Source organism: Herpailurus yagouaroundi, unplaced genomic scaffold, assembly GCF_014898765.1.
Source record: "Herpailurus yagouaroundi ecotype Mexico unplaced genomic scaffold, PumYag 209, whole genome shotgun sequence".
NCBI lineage: Eukaryota > Metazoa > Chordata > Mammalia > Carnivora > Felidae > Herpailurus > Herpailurus yagouaroundi.
Window position 1 is genome coordinate 6126681 of NW_024412440.1, and position 15334 is coordinate 6142014.

At 35.1% G+C, this 15334-nt stretch overlaps 1 long non-coding RNA gene across 1 annotated transcript in view; it reads right to left on the minus strand.

Moving 5' to 3' along the window:
• The window catches only part of LOC121016145 (uncharacterized), a 51629-nt gene extending 36961 nt beyond the window's left edge, over positions 1-14668 (minus strand). The window contains exons 1-2 of the long non-coding RNA XR_005784131.1: positions 14393-14668; positions 12278-12404 (exon numbers count right to left, since the gene is read on the minus strand). This is a non-coding gene — a long non-coding RNA (uncharacterized LOC121016145). The remainder of the gene's footprint in view (positions 1-12277; positions 12405-14392) is intronic.
• Positions 14669-15334: the final 666 nt, after the last annotated feature.

A 15334-nucleotide genomic window follows, 5' to 3' on the forward strand; every position in this document is an offset into this window, starting at 1 on the left:
CTCCTACACTGTTGAATGTAGGTAGTGAAAATGTCCCTGACTATAAAGGAATTGCCTCTCACAATACTCATTTAGAGTTACATTAATTGTGAACATTTTTTCCCATTTCATTAGGTTAAATAATTTGCTCTGTATGCCAAATATTCTAGATATTTTTGTCTATGCATTAAAAATAAAAAGAGCAGGTGCCAACTTTTATTTTATTTTTAGTTTTGTGAGATGATCGTAAATACTTTTTCTGTCATTTAATAATCATTTCAACCATCTATTAATTCTTTATTGTAACTTTTTTTTTCATTTTTGCAGGTTCCCTTTTCAGTTTTATTTCCAAATCTGTCTTTCTCACATTTTCTCTGTTGAATGTTTAAGAAACTGCATAATCTGGTTCCCTAAGCATTTCATACTTAGATACCCTATATTCTGTGATTGACCTTCCAAACACAAGTAATCCTTGGAGTAAAATCAGTTGTTTATTGTTTCTTTTAGAACTTCTTTCATGGCTGCCAGGATTCTTGAGTGCTTGGCCATCTTTGGACATGATTCTATTGCTTTATGTAATTCTGTATGGGTTCTGGGATTTTGTATTGAAGCTTCTCCCCAGGGAGTGTTTGTTCCTACTGGTGACTTTGTAAGTGGTTATATCAGGTTCAGTTTCTCTACCTTATTGCTGTTCCAAAGTTTAGTAGCCCCAAACCAGTTGCTGTTTCCTGAAGCAAACCCTACCCTCCCTTGCTGTTTATGAATTCTGGAAGGCTCCCTATAGCTTTCTGCACCCTCACTACTTCAACCTGCGTTACCAGCCTATGATATCTTCTTTCCTGGCTGCCCTGTCTCCTGGCTGTCTTGCTCCATGCCCTGGGATGATTCCCACCCAGACGCTTTTGTTTGTTTGAAGACATTCCTTATTTTTAAGAACTTTAAATGGATTTTTAAAAGCTGACAAGTGCTAATTGAAGAGAACTGAAGAGAAAGCATTGCTAGTAGAGTTGCCAGTATAGTTTGGAAAGTGCACAATTTTAACAAGTTTTTATTCATCTTATATTTTAAGCATAAAACAAGAAAATGTATCTTTCACTGATGCCATATGGCCATTGATAACTGTGAGGGGATTCAAGCCTTAGTAGTTACTCATGAATGTCAACTGGCAGAAGCTCTACCTTAATAAATGGTATATGATTTGGGGAAGGAGAGAGAAAAAGAAAAAAGTGGCTGGTCACATGACAAAATGTTCATATAGGTATGATACATATCATGTCAGCTCACAACTTTCTTGGTAAAATAAAATCAAGTGGAAACGCCTTAAAGTGGGTAGAGATGTTCCATGTTTCTCAAGTGATACCACCACACACTTGGGAGTAATCCTAATGAGTAGAATAATCTGTCCTTCTATGACAAAAAAAGTCACCCATGCATAATATACTGACCCCTCTTTAAGGGAAATAACCCCCAAAATCAATCACAACTCATTATTCTCCATGTTCAGTCTCTTTAGAAAATCTTACATCCGGTCTAAATCCCGAGATTTATGAACTAAGAAGACAAGTAATAAACTCTCCACAAACCCAGTAAAAGGTGAGAGTTTTGGGAAAGGATAATTATAATAAACACTTTTTGGAAGAAAGAACAGGAACTATACATCAGTTCCTTTTTACAGCAATATTTAAATTTCAGAAGACAAAGACTGGGTGAAGCCTTTACTCTCATATTCCAAGAAAGGAGACTGTTTTTAGATTAGACAGATTCTAATCCCAGAGAATAGCTTCCTAGTTCATTTTGTAAATCAACCTGTCAGCATGAATGGTTCTTTCCTTTAAATTCTCTTTTCAGCTCCACCTTTATGGGCTAAGCATCTTTTTCAATCTGCCCTGCATATAGAAGGTAAGAAACTCAAGGATGGGTTTTAAGTACTGAACAGTTATATATATTTTTTAATGTTTATTTATTTTTGAGAGAGAGCGAGAGAGAGAGAGAGAGAGAGAGAGAGAGAGAGCAAGCGCATGCACGCACACAAGTGGGGGAGGGGCAGAGAGAAAGAAGGAGACTCGGAATGCAAAGCAGGCTCCAGGTTCTGAGCTGTCAGCACAGAGCGCAATGTGGAGCTCTGTTCCACAAACTGTGACATCATGACCTGAGCTGAAGTCAGATGCTTAACCAACTGAGCCACCAGGAGCCCCAGTTAATCCAATATGGTGTTCTTCATGTAATAGTGCAACAGTCTTAGAAACATGCTAGGTTTATTATTTATTTGACTTCAATCAGTTACATGTGCCAAAAATTGCACCCACAATTCACTGGACATGTAACTAAATAAATTGTATATACCTTGAGCATATGCGGTCTCCTGGGAAAGCCACAATTTTCTTTTCCCTTAGACACTTGTTTTACTGAAAAAAATTTTCTGGGTATCACATTAATCCAGTCACAGCTTTTAAACATGGGTGTGACAGCTATACCTTTTATTGCATCCAGCAGGTCACTTGCTTTGGTAAATAATATTTTATGAAAATGACAGCAACACTCACCTATTTACATATTGTTTGTGGCTACTTTCCTGCAATGATGGCAGAGCTGAGTAGTTGCAACAGAACTCCCTTGGCCCACAAAACCTAAAGCACTTACTATCTAGTCTTTTACAAAACAAACAAACAAACAAACAAACAAACAAAAATACTGTTTCCCAACCCTGATCTAAAGCTCTAAGCTCATTACAGAGAAGTGGCTTACTACATTTTTGCCATTGCATAACATGAATATCTCTGACAGCTTCCAATTCCATTAACTCCCAAATCCACTAACACTTACCTTGCCATTCTCTGATTGATTCCCAGGGCCATGCCACATATTCAAGGTTATTTGCAAACCACTTTTGGTTCCAATTTACCTGTCATCGGGAAGAGGCCAGGTTATGCTATGGAAATGATCAATCTCAAAGTTCCTCGTGGCATAAAACAATTAAGTTTATTCTTCATGCTACACCTCTCATGGGTTATCATGGGAACTCTGTTCACGGTCTTTATTCAGTCATAATCTAATGTAGGCCCCATCTCGATGTATGCTTCCAGGTTAAGAGGGCAGACACAGAAGAAAAGTGAATATAGTGAGAAGCAAATTGGTTCTTGAAATGTCTGCCAAGATGTACATTGATGCTTATTCACATTGCACTGGTTAAAGTCAACCCAAGACCATGCCTGAATGAAAATTGTTGAGAATTATGATTCTATTATGTGACTGAATGATAGTGATCCACATTAGAGAAAAGCCAGGTTTTACCACAGCTGGGTAGTAGAAGGTACTGCAATGATATTATTACCTAGCACTATCTCGGAATAGACCTGTTGATTAAGAAACAAGCATATGGAGACACACACATAATAAAAGGTGACTGTTGACTCTTTGGAGGGTCTACAAAATGCTTTGCTTTGATTAGCAGTTGTTTTATTTTTTTTTATTTTTTTAATGTTTATTTATTTATATTGAGAGAGTGAGAGAGTATCTAAGCAGGGGCAGGGCAGAAAGAGAGGGAGAGAGAGAATTCCAAGCCTGCTCTTCGCTGTCAGCGCAGAGCCCTGCACAGGGCTCGATCCTACAACCTGTGAGATCAGGACCTGCGCCCAAACCAAGGGTCAGACGCTTCACCGACTGAGCCATCCAGGCGCCCCCAATTAGCTGTTATTTTTTTCAAAACAATTTTTTAATGTTTATTTTTGAGAGAGAGACAGAGTGCAAGCAGGAGAGGGGCAGAAAGAGGGAGACACAGAATCCGAAGCAGGCTCCAGGCTCTGAGCTGTCAGCACCCCACGAACTGTGAGATCATGACCTGAGCCGAAGTTAGACACTCAACCGACTGAGCCACCCAGGTGCCCCTAGCTGTTATTTTTAATGGGATATAGAAGAAGATAAAATAAGTAAACTATAAGCTAAAATTCCCTTAAGTTTTAAATTAGAAAAATGATGCTCATATTATATTCTGAATTTAATACGTTATTAACAAAGAATGACGAATTACAGAGACCACCTTTACTGATGACAGCTGCATGAATATAATTTCTCTCCCACTTTAGCCGTGAAAAGTAAGACACTTGAGGGGTTTGGGGAATGCTCCAATTAATCTTAACCTATATAATATTAAAAAGGATCTCTCTGAATTTGGTAAATTATTATCTTTTTGATTACACTCAATCATATTTCATTTGGGGAGGTCAAAATAGCAACCCATCATCTAACCTGAACCACCCTTAATTAATGATAATCATAGCTTAAATTTCCTCTCCCTAAGAGAAGCTCTCAGGTATAAAAATGGGATGGTTTTTTATATACTGAAATGGCTCACACAAATTTTGTATTTGAAAATGAAAATCATTTATATATTAGGGGAACTAAACTTTTTATATCTGTAATCTATTAATTTGTCTATTTGACTTTTTTCTAATTTATATTCCATATTATCTGTATTTAACACAATGAGTTTGTCATTACAAACTGAAATTAAGTGAGGCTATTAGGATTTAGGCAATAAGTACATAATAAATGCTCTATAGACAGGATTATAATTATGTGCCACATTTATAACTGTCCAAAGTCTGAAAAATCAAAAGAGGAAAAAACAAACACATTATTCAGTTTAATAATATAAACTTCACAATGTGTCTATTTCTGTTTTCTTTTTCTCTTCATTGTTGGTCATATTTTATTGGCTCTTTGCATGTTATATAGATATAAACATAGAGACAGATGATATAGATACAGATTTATTTATCTATTTATTTATTTTAAGATATAATGGATATCATGAATAAAAGAACCACAGAAATTCCAGAGAAGGGGTTCTCTCTTTCCTCTCTCAGACAGGGATAGGTAAGGTCCATTCACTTCAGTCCACTCAGGCAGTGTGTTGGCTGGAGCTTGTTTACATTTTTGTAAGACTTTCTCTACACCATCTATATCTGGTTTGCATGTGGCTTTCCAATATCTGATTGAGAACATGGCACATCTCCATTTCCATATCACCAAAGAATTGGAAGATCTGTCTCTAGGGGGTCTTTTACAGTTCCCATGGAAGGTAAACAGGTATATGTCTCAGAAGGTATAAGGTTAATGAGTAATATGAGTTAAAGCATTTTATATAGTATATAAATTTTAATTGTGAAAGATGCTATTGAGAAATGTTAAACAACAGCATCTGTGTTCAATACTTAGGTGTTATTCAAAATTTAACGTCTATTTTTGTTCTATTTTGCATCAGAACCTCCTGTTACATATATGTGAGATGATTTTTGTATTTATAACAGCACCTTTGCATTTTAAATCAAGGTGTATCTGAATAGCATGTAGGGGAAAGAGTGTAACGAAAAGAGCCAGCTGCCGGCCTTTCAATTAAGAAAACCATGAGCTTCAATATACTGACAAAGAACCAACAATCCAATCACAACAAAGCGGCAAACAAAAGCAAAAACTGTAACAGATGCTGTTTTCAATATTATCAGACACTCTATAGAAGAAACTCCCTTGAAAATTTAGCAGTGAGAACATGCCAATTTTTGATTAATTCAGATTTTCCTCAGCTCTCAGGAGCTCAACCAGAAAACCTACTTGCCCCTGTGGTGCTTGAAGTAGAAGCGACGATCAAGTAATTCAAAAGAAATAAAACTTTGAGTCCAGATGGCTATAGAGCAAACTATAAAACTTCCAAGGAAAGTTTAAGTGCGCTCATTAAAAGATCTTTCTTTCCATATGATGAAACAACATTTTATTACCTACCCAGCAAACGGTAACTTTCAATGTAATCTCCGATGCTTTTTGATTTCTGCCTATTAAGTAGGCTCAACATGATTCTATAGTAGCAACTTTGGTGAAAGGTTCACCAATGTTCCTTCTTTTAAATGCAACATCTTTCAGCGTGTTGCTTTGTGTGTGTGTGTGTGTGTGTGTGTGTGTGTGTGTGTGTGTGTGTGTATGAGTGAGAGACTAATTAAGGGTCTAATTAAAGTTAAGGTTACTCAGAAGGAAATGTACATTTTAACTCACAAAGTTTTATGTAATATTATAAATAATTTCTTGAACCTTAAAACTGATAGCTGGCCTTAAAAAAAAGCAAGGTCTTGAAGTTAAAAAGAAAAACTGCTCTATAGACCATATGTGTGTATGAGAACTGATTATGATACAGAAGTCATATTTCAAATCAGATAAAAGTGTGCAATAAGTGATGTTAGAAAATGTTTAGAAAAACATTCCAGGGGAGCCTGGGTGGCGCAGTCGGTTGAGCGTCCGACTTCAGCCAGGTCACCATCTCGCGGTCGGTGAGTTCGAGCCCCGCGTCGGGCTCTGGGCTGATGGCCCAGAGCCTGGAGCCTGTTTCCGATTCTGTGTCTCCCTCTCTCTCTGCCCCTCCCCCGTTCATGCTCTGTCTCTCTCTGTCCCAAAAATAAATAAACGTTGAAAAAAAAAATTAAAAAAAAAGAAAAACATTCCATTAAATCCCTACCTCACACTATCCCCGATTCATTCTTGATGTATTAAAGATTATCAATATTTTTATAAGGAATAAAAATAAATATGTAAAGGAAAATATAGGAGAACAAATGTACGCCCTTGAGCTAAGGGATGGTTTTTTCCAAGAACACATAAGCTAAATCATGGAGGAAAATAAAATGAATCAAAATATATCAAAATTACAAACTTCCTCTTGGGAAAAAAATGACTACAAAAAATTTTAAAAACTTATTGGCCCTCAAGAAGAAATATTTGCAACAGTATAATAGCCAAATAATATCCAGAATATAATGATAATAATACTATTGTTTTCAAAAGAAAAATAAGCAAATAATCTAAATAGTCATTTCACAGAAGCATAAGTAGAAATGAGCATTAAGGATATGAAAAGATGTTTATATTAGTTATTGGAAAATCAAATTAAAACATCAATGAAAAAGCATAATTTTACTCATCTAATTGTCAAAACATAGTTAAAAAATATTGACCATTAGCATATATATGGGTAAAAGAGGAAATCTTAAATATAGCTAATGGGTTTATTTATTTAATTTACAGATATTTAATTTTACTTTTTTAAGTTAATTAAAAAATATTTATTTATGTTGAGAGAGAGAGTGTGGGAGAGGGTCAAAGAGAGAGGGACACAGAGAAACTCTGTCCTGACAGTACAGAGCCCCATGCGGGGCTCAATCTCACGAACCATGAGATCATGACCTCAGCCAAGATCAAGAGTTGAATGCTTAACCGACTGAGCCACCCAGGATTCCCTTGTATAGGTATTTTAGAGATCTATTTTGTGATGGCTATAAAATTAAGAAGACTGAACATATTATGACTGAGAAATTTTGTTAGTGGGATCTACACTAGAGAAACCTTGCATATTTGCCTGCTATTTGTATAAAGATGCTCATTGCACTGTATTTTCTAATAATGACCACCCTGAAATCAACCTAAATGTCCATAAACTGAGGAAGTGTGGCATACACTATGATTCAGTCTATGGTTCAGTTAGAAAATAGAGGTAGTTTCATATAACTGGACATAGATAGATCTTAAATTTTTTTTTCAACGTTTTTATTTATTTTTGGGGCAGAGAGAGACAGAGCATGAACGGGGGAGGGGCAGAGAGAGAGGGAGACACAGAATCGGAAACAGGCTCCAGGCTCCGAGCCATCAGCTCAGAGCCTGACGCGGGGCTCGAACTCACGGACCGCCAGATCGTGACCTGGCTGAAGTCGGACGCTTAACCGACTGCACCACCCAGGTGCCCCATAGATCTTTAATATTTACCAAGTGAAATAACAAATTGTAGAACATGAAGTTGAACATTATACTACTTGGGGAATAAAAAGGCAAATAGCACTGAAAGAAACTGCATATCTACAGCTTTACAGAATATGTAATGTACAGAAAAATACCTGCAAGATATACAACAAAATAAGAACAATAATTGTTTCAAATAACAATTAGTAACATTTGAATTTTTGCAAAGAACATATGCTGTCTTATAACTTGTTCAATTAAAATATTACATTTTGTGTAAAGCTCATTACAGATTTGAGAAAGTTTAGAACACTGTATAGCAATATAAACATTGGCGACGAACCCAATGGTTCACATTTGGTGAATGGTACACATTTGAAATGTTAGTATTTCTAGGAGGCTTAACATGCACCTGGCATTGTGTTGCAGGCTGAAGGAATACAGAACTTAAGTTTTACAACAACTCAGTGAGTTAAGACCTCATTTTACAGATGAAGATATTAATACTTGGTGATTTAAATAAATTGTACAGTGTTATTCATAGGCCAATAATAGGGCAAAGACGTAAATTCAAGTTTGTTTAATTCCTAATTAAACTTGGTGGCTGGCATCTAGCAGGTCTGTGCAAATAGAGAATAAAGCTGGAAATTTAGTTTATTTTCAGTTGATAATAATTTTTGAGACCTGAAAGTAGAGTATTTGAAGATGTTCTAGTCAACGTTTTAAAAAAAATCACAGGTGAGGAGCACCTGGCTGGCTCAACTGGTTGAAAGTCTGACTCTTCATTTTGGCTCAGGTCATGATCTCAGAGTCTTGGGATTGAGTCCTGAATAGTGCTCCCCTCTGAGTGTGGACCCTGCTTAAGATTTTTTCTCCCTCTCTCTTTCTCTCTTTCTGTCCCTCTCCCCAATTCATGCTCTCACTCTCTCTTTCTAAAAAAACATAAATAAAATTACAGTTAAAAAAATTAAAAATTACTAGGGGCGCCTTGGGTGACTCAGTTGAGCATCTGACTTTGGCTCAGGTCATGATCTCACCGTTTGTGAGTTCGAGCCCGTCATCAGGCTCTGTGCTGACAGTTAGGAGCCTGGCACCTGCTTCGGATTCTGTGTCTCCCTCTGAATCTGCCCCTTCCCCACTTGCACTCTGTCTCTCAAAAGTAAATAAACATTAAAAAAATAAATAAAAAATTACTGGTGAGAAATGTATATGTGAATAACAGAAAGAATATTAATTGAAGATACTATAGTCAGGTCTTGAAAAAGTTTATTTACATGCTTTTAATTTTTTATTAAGATTCCTAAAAGTAAATAGGACAAGCAATTATTAATATCATTCAGTATACTACTCAGGAAAAATCCTTTAAGACAATTATTTCATTATACATCTTTTTTTCAGAGTATATGTAAAGTAACTGTCCCAAAAATTAAAAAAGGTTATGACAGTGATAAAGACAAATAAATATGTGAAATATCAATGAAAGGAATAAACTAATAAAAATAATATTTAGACATAAATTTCTATGGAAGATAAGTAAATGATTAGGTACATGAAACTTTCATTTCTATAATTTAAAAACAGTTGAATAACAGTGATTTCACATGGTTCAGGCTATTAGTTGGAAATTGTCCATAAATTGTTTTTAAATTATCCACTTCTCTCTCAAGGGGGGTATTGCTCTGATTGTTCAGTGACTATTTACTATATTTTGACCATTCTATTCACATTTTTAAATTTTTTTACCTATAATATATATTAAAAAGAAATTCTCTCAAGAATATTGGCATACAAGTAGGATCAAATTTATTTATTTATTTATTTTTGAGAGAGAGAGAGAGAGAGAGAGAGAGAGAGAGAGAGAGAGAAAACATGAGTGGGACAGAGGAAGAGCAGAGAGAGAAAGGGAGACAGAAATCCCAAGTGGGATCCTCACTGTCAGTGCAGAACCAGATGTAGGGCTCTAACTCATAAACTGTGAGATCATGACCTGAGCCAAAATCTAGAGTCAGACACTTACCTGACTGAGCCACCCATGTACCCCATAAATTACAATTAATTTTAAAAGCCAATCTAAAGTAAGGAAAAACTAGGGGATCTAAAAATGCACAAAACAGAGACAAAAATTATTTATCAGAGTAATGAAGTAATAGAATTTGGGATAGCAAAATTCGAATTTCTGTTGGCAAGTACTGGATATATTAAACAGTATTACAGGTAGAATTTTTAATGGAAGTTCTATTTTAGTCTGACAAACAGTATTTACATAAAATATCATTTCCTAAGTAACAGTTGATTTATAAAAATTACATATATAGTCACTAAATATGTAATTTTTGAACATTTATCATATATTAGAAATTCTGCTTAGCACTGCGAAACAGCTGTGAATAAGATAGAATGCATGTTTGCTGTGACTTAAGATCATTTCATCAAAAGAAGAAATCACACAGCCCAACTTCACTCTTATATTGTCATGCCAAACTTACTGAAAAGGGTTTAGTTTAAGTCAGAGTTGGTCAGGTTAACAACTTGTTTCTTCAATGACTCTATAACCACACTGGCTCTACAACCACAGTGACTATTATTCACTGAGTCACAATGACCAATATCCATCCAATAATATCAACCTGTAAACTCAATGTCAGGATCAAAGCGTGTTAAAGATTTTAAATCTCGACCTTGGAGGATACCATTTATGTAGTCACCATGATTTTCTAGATTTAAATCTGAGCAGTTCCAGATTTATATCTGAGTAAGACTCATTCCCCATATCAATGTACTTTTTCAATAATGCTCAAAAATTATTTTCTGAAGCCAGTGAAAACCATGAAGCAGGCATTTGTGAACTATCATACAACAGCATTCTGTAGTAGGTTAATCAATCTTTAAATACATAATTATGAAATTTATAATTTTCAGAGATGTTTTAAATAGTATATTGTAATGTGACAAAAGTCATATTTTATTAATAAACCCCAATATATTTTTTCTCTGTAAAAATTAAAAAGCCAATAGTAAATAAATGAATGTTTAAGAATTAATACCTCAGTGTATTATCTTATTTGGAAATTATATAGATAATTTTAAATAGCTCATTTTATAGATAGTTTAAATAGTTCATTATATAGATAAATTTAAATAGTTCAACAAATATCTATTATTTAGTTTAGCTTATTTATATCTGCTTAAATTACTTATTTTAACCAATTATGTTCAGATTAGATATCAAACAGCTAACCATCATTTTATTCTTGTGTTGTTGACAAATTTGGTAACATAGATATAGCATGAGCTTATTTGACTAGTAAACCAAGGTAGAAAAAGTTGTATGTTTGCATTGTTTTTAATATTAACAACTCTGAAGACATGTCTGCTTTATTAAACCAACAAACTTAAAGTAGCTTTTATATATCAGAGATAATTCTAGATCATGTGAATTTGAAAATCATTTGAATTAGTTTCTGTATTTTGAGAGTTTTAGGAATACCTAATTTATTTAAGTGCTCATTTTTCTTTAAGCCAATTAAATAGGAAAACCCTTTTGAAACTATTACTTACATATAGTATACATATATGCATACATAAATATACATAAATACATATTATGTGTATATATCTGTGTGTGTATACATATGCACACACAGAAATCTTATAGCTTTCATTTTTAAATTTTAGCCATGTCTCAGGTACAATAATACAAAATTCAAAAGAACAGCCCAATCCGAATTGTGTTTGTGGCAGATGGACTAAGTTACCTGCTCAGTTGGCTGAAGGATATTATAAAAGATTATTTATATACTATAAGCATTCTTTCGGGAAGCTGTTTTTGGAGTTATGTTGGCTTTTAGAAGCTTCTGCATACTAAAGAATGCACTGCATTTTTTTCTGAGGAGTTTGGGATCCTCTTCTTTCAATCATGCCCCCTAAAATGGATTATATTCTCTAAGTTAAAGGTCCCCCAAAGCGGCGATGACAATTCCAAATTATCCAAAATTTGCTCATTTTCCAAGCAGATATAAGATCCTGTTCCATAGAGGGTACACATTTAGGAAGCAGTAGTTTTGTTTGTTTTTTAATGTTTATTTACTTTCCAGAGAGAAAGAGAGAGAGAGCACAAACATGGGAGAGGCAGAGAGAGAGGGAGACACAGAATCAAAAGTAGGCTCCAGGCTCGAGCTGTCAGCACAGAGCACCCTGCAGGGCTTGAACTCACCAACCATAAGATCATGACCTGAACTGAAGTCAGATGCTTAACCAACTGAGCCACCCAGGTGCCCCAGGAAGCAAAAGTTTATAAGAGAGGTGGGGAAAGAGTTTTCAACCTATAGACTTCTGTAGATTTTTGAAGGCCTCTTAACAATGAGGGGCCCTGTTTGTAACACAAGGCATTACATGCACCACCCACTTTGAACAACATAGGGTAACTTAACAAGAAGCTTCAAACTCAAACATAGATATGTACAATCAGGTTGGAGAGTTTAAAACACAATGATAGCAGAGCTTGGCTCCAGGACAGACTCACCTCCAAATTCCAGGGTGGGCGAGAAAGCAGAAAGACCCTAATGGGTCTGTGGGTCCAGCACCGGCTTGCTGATCAGCTGCAGCATCATTGAGGGGTCTTCTTTGCTTCTCACTTCTTATTTCAGAAACTGTCAAACATCCAGAAATAGCACAATTAAAACTACCAAATCAATAAATAGTATTTAGAAAGAGTATTTAGAAAGTATTAGAAAGAGTATTTATAAGAACATTTCACAAGCTGGAAGCCTTCAAATTCAAAGACTGATAGGAAGCACCGTAGCATGAAGTTAGAGGATGGCTCACAAAGTAAAAAAATGAGGAAGGTGTTTACCCTTTTCAACTGTTAGTTATTACAATGAGGGCTTCTAGATGGCAGAGGATTGGCTAAAAGTGGTCATCACATGCCAGTTTTAGGAAGATGACAAGTTTCTTTTGTGGTTGTCAGAAGCATTTACAAGAAATAACCTAAGAAATTTCCTTATGCTCATGAAATAAGATGGAGTTAGTTTTGCTTATGTGGTTTAAATAGTTTTGTCTGCTCAGGGAATTCTCAAATCTGGTCTTCATTTTGTATTTAATTGTAACAAAAGAAAACTCATTTATCTATAAAACAATATATTATGCAGCAGTTAAAACCATTACATTGAATTTATATGTATTTTACATGAAAATATGCCTATGAAATCCATGTCAATTTGACTGCAAATGAGAGAGAACACAAAAAATAGTCTAAAAAAGTCAAAATTTAAAAACAAATAACATAAAAAATAAAAAAGCAGAAATGTACTTCTCTCACCTAAAGGTAGGGAGTACAGAGATGGCAGTGAAGTCTCATAAATCATCAGAGGTCCTTGTAGTTTTAATCTTACTGTTCTGCCATCTTACGTGTGGTTTTTACCATAATGTCAAAACGGCTGTCTGTGATTGAGCAGGAACATCTGTTCACATTAAGCCAGCAGGAAGAATAAGGGAAAGAGAAGTATACAAAGGTACTGGTTCTCAAAGTGTGGTCTTTGAACCAGCAGCATCAGCATCACCTAGATATTTATCTGAAATGCAAATTTTCAGGCCTAATCTCAGATTTATTGTGTCTGCAACTAGGGTTGGGACCCAGTATTTTAACAAGGCTTCCAGGTGATTCTGATACAGCTTATTTTCCAATGTTTTAAAGATATTCGGGGAAGTTTTATACAACATTTATGCCACTTTCTAGTCATTCAATTTGATCACAACAAACTGCAAATCAGGATGTATCAAATAAAATCTAATCTAGGTGTCCATAAGAAAAGCCAAAGTCTTACAGTTATATTAATATAGAAAAAAGGGAGACTGAATAGAAGAAGTAATGAACAGTTTCTGCTATGTCCACAATAGATTTTCAATTTAAAAAATGTAAGACAAGTTACAGGAGAAATATATAACAATTGTATCTAGTAGTACAACTATATATAAACAAACTGTTCTTCTCTACGACTTTTATATATATCTTTACGTAATATATCTTTACACCTTTATATATACAATGGTCGTATCTTATAATCATGTAAGATATATTAAAAATATTGATAAATGCTATTACGTTTGTAGTTTTTGTGTATCCATATGGGTAGCTGTACATATCCACATGTCTCTACCCTTAGATTATGGGTTGAGTGGAAGTAGAAAGTGAAGATTTCTGCATTTTTACTTCAGACTTCCTTACATTTCTTTTTCAAAGATCACATGCTGCTTTCACAGTTTAAAACAGAAAAAGAAAGGGGCGCCTGGGTGGCTCAGTTGGTTGAGCGTCCAACTTTAGCTCCTGTCATGATCTCACAGTTCGTGCGTTCGAGCCCCACTTCGTGCTCTGTGCTGACGGCTCGGAGCCTGGAGCCTGCTTCGGATTCTGTGTCTCCCTCTCTCTGCCCCTTCCCTGCTCATACTCTGTCTCTCTCTATCTCTCAAAAATGAATAAATGTTAAAAAATTTAAAAAAAAAAACAGAAAAAGAAAAACTATAGTTTCAAGACATTTGATTGGTAAATTAATAGTTTGAGATGGACAAACTGTAAGTCAATGAAATAAAAATGAACTTGAAAGAAAATATCTGAATAATACATTTTTGCCATTATACTTACAGATGTTATTGAAGAAGATGAATAGCAACTCAGTGTTCTTTTTTTTCTTCTTCTTCTTTTTTTTTTTTGTATATCAAATTAGGATAAGACCAAAAAGGATGGCATGGCTGCCAGAATTCTTATAAGAAATCATATAATGATTCATAAGCCCTATAAAAGAGAAAAATTAAAATCTGTCAATTATATTTCTTGTTAGCAACTATGCAATGTTTTCTGAATTATCTAGGTCAATGATCTTTGAAGTATAATCTGTGGACCAGCAATAACAGCATCACTTAGGAACTTGCTGGAAATTCATATTTTGGGGCACTACCACACATCTATTCAATCAGAAATTCTACGGGTAGAGCCCCACAATCTGCCTTTTTTTAAAAAAGCACTGCAGGTAATTCTAATGCAAGCTCAAATTTGAGAACCACTGACCTAGATAATTACTTCACCCTTTTGCTTTGTTTCCCTTCTGCAAACATGTCAGTAATTGCTATGGAAATGTATTATAATACAGTCAACATGCAATTATCTCTGATATTCAGGGAGCAGAATGATTTGGACAAGAGAATACCATGGATAATTCCACATCTCTCTTTAGCTGTCAGTTTCAGACTCCGCCCACCCATACATTTTTTGCCAGAGCCCCTAATGAGAACTGTAATTGAGTGACTCATGTTTCAGCTCTTTTTCCCTCCTGCCCACTCTCTGGTGAAGGTGCTAATGAGCAGTGAAATAGCCTGAAGGCAAACAGCAGGAGCAAAGAGGAGAGAGCCCTGTCCCTCTGAATATTTGAGAATACACTATATTATCAAAAACAATTTTTTAAAAACCCTCTTTCTCCTGTCCTAAAACTTCCTAACATGCCAATATTAAATTCATTTTAAACACTTTCCAGTAAAAAAAAAAAAAAAAATTTGAGCCCTTATAGTGGTACCAGTATTTTCTCAAGAT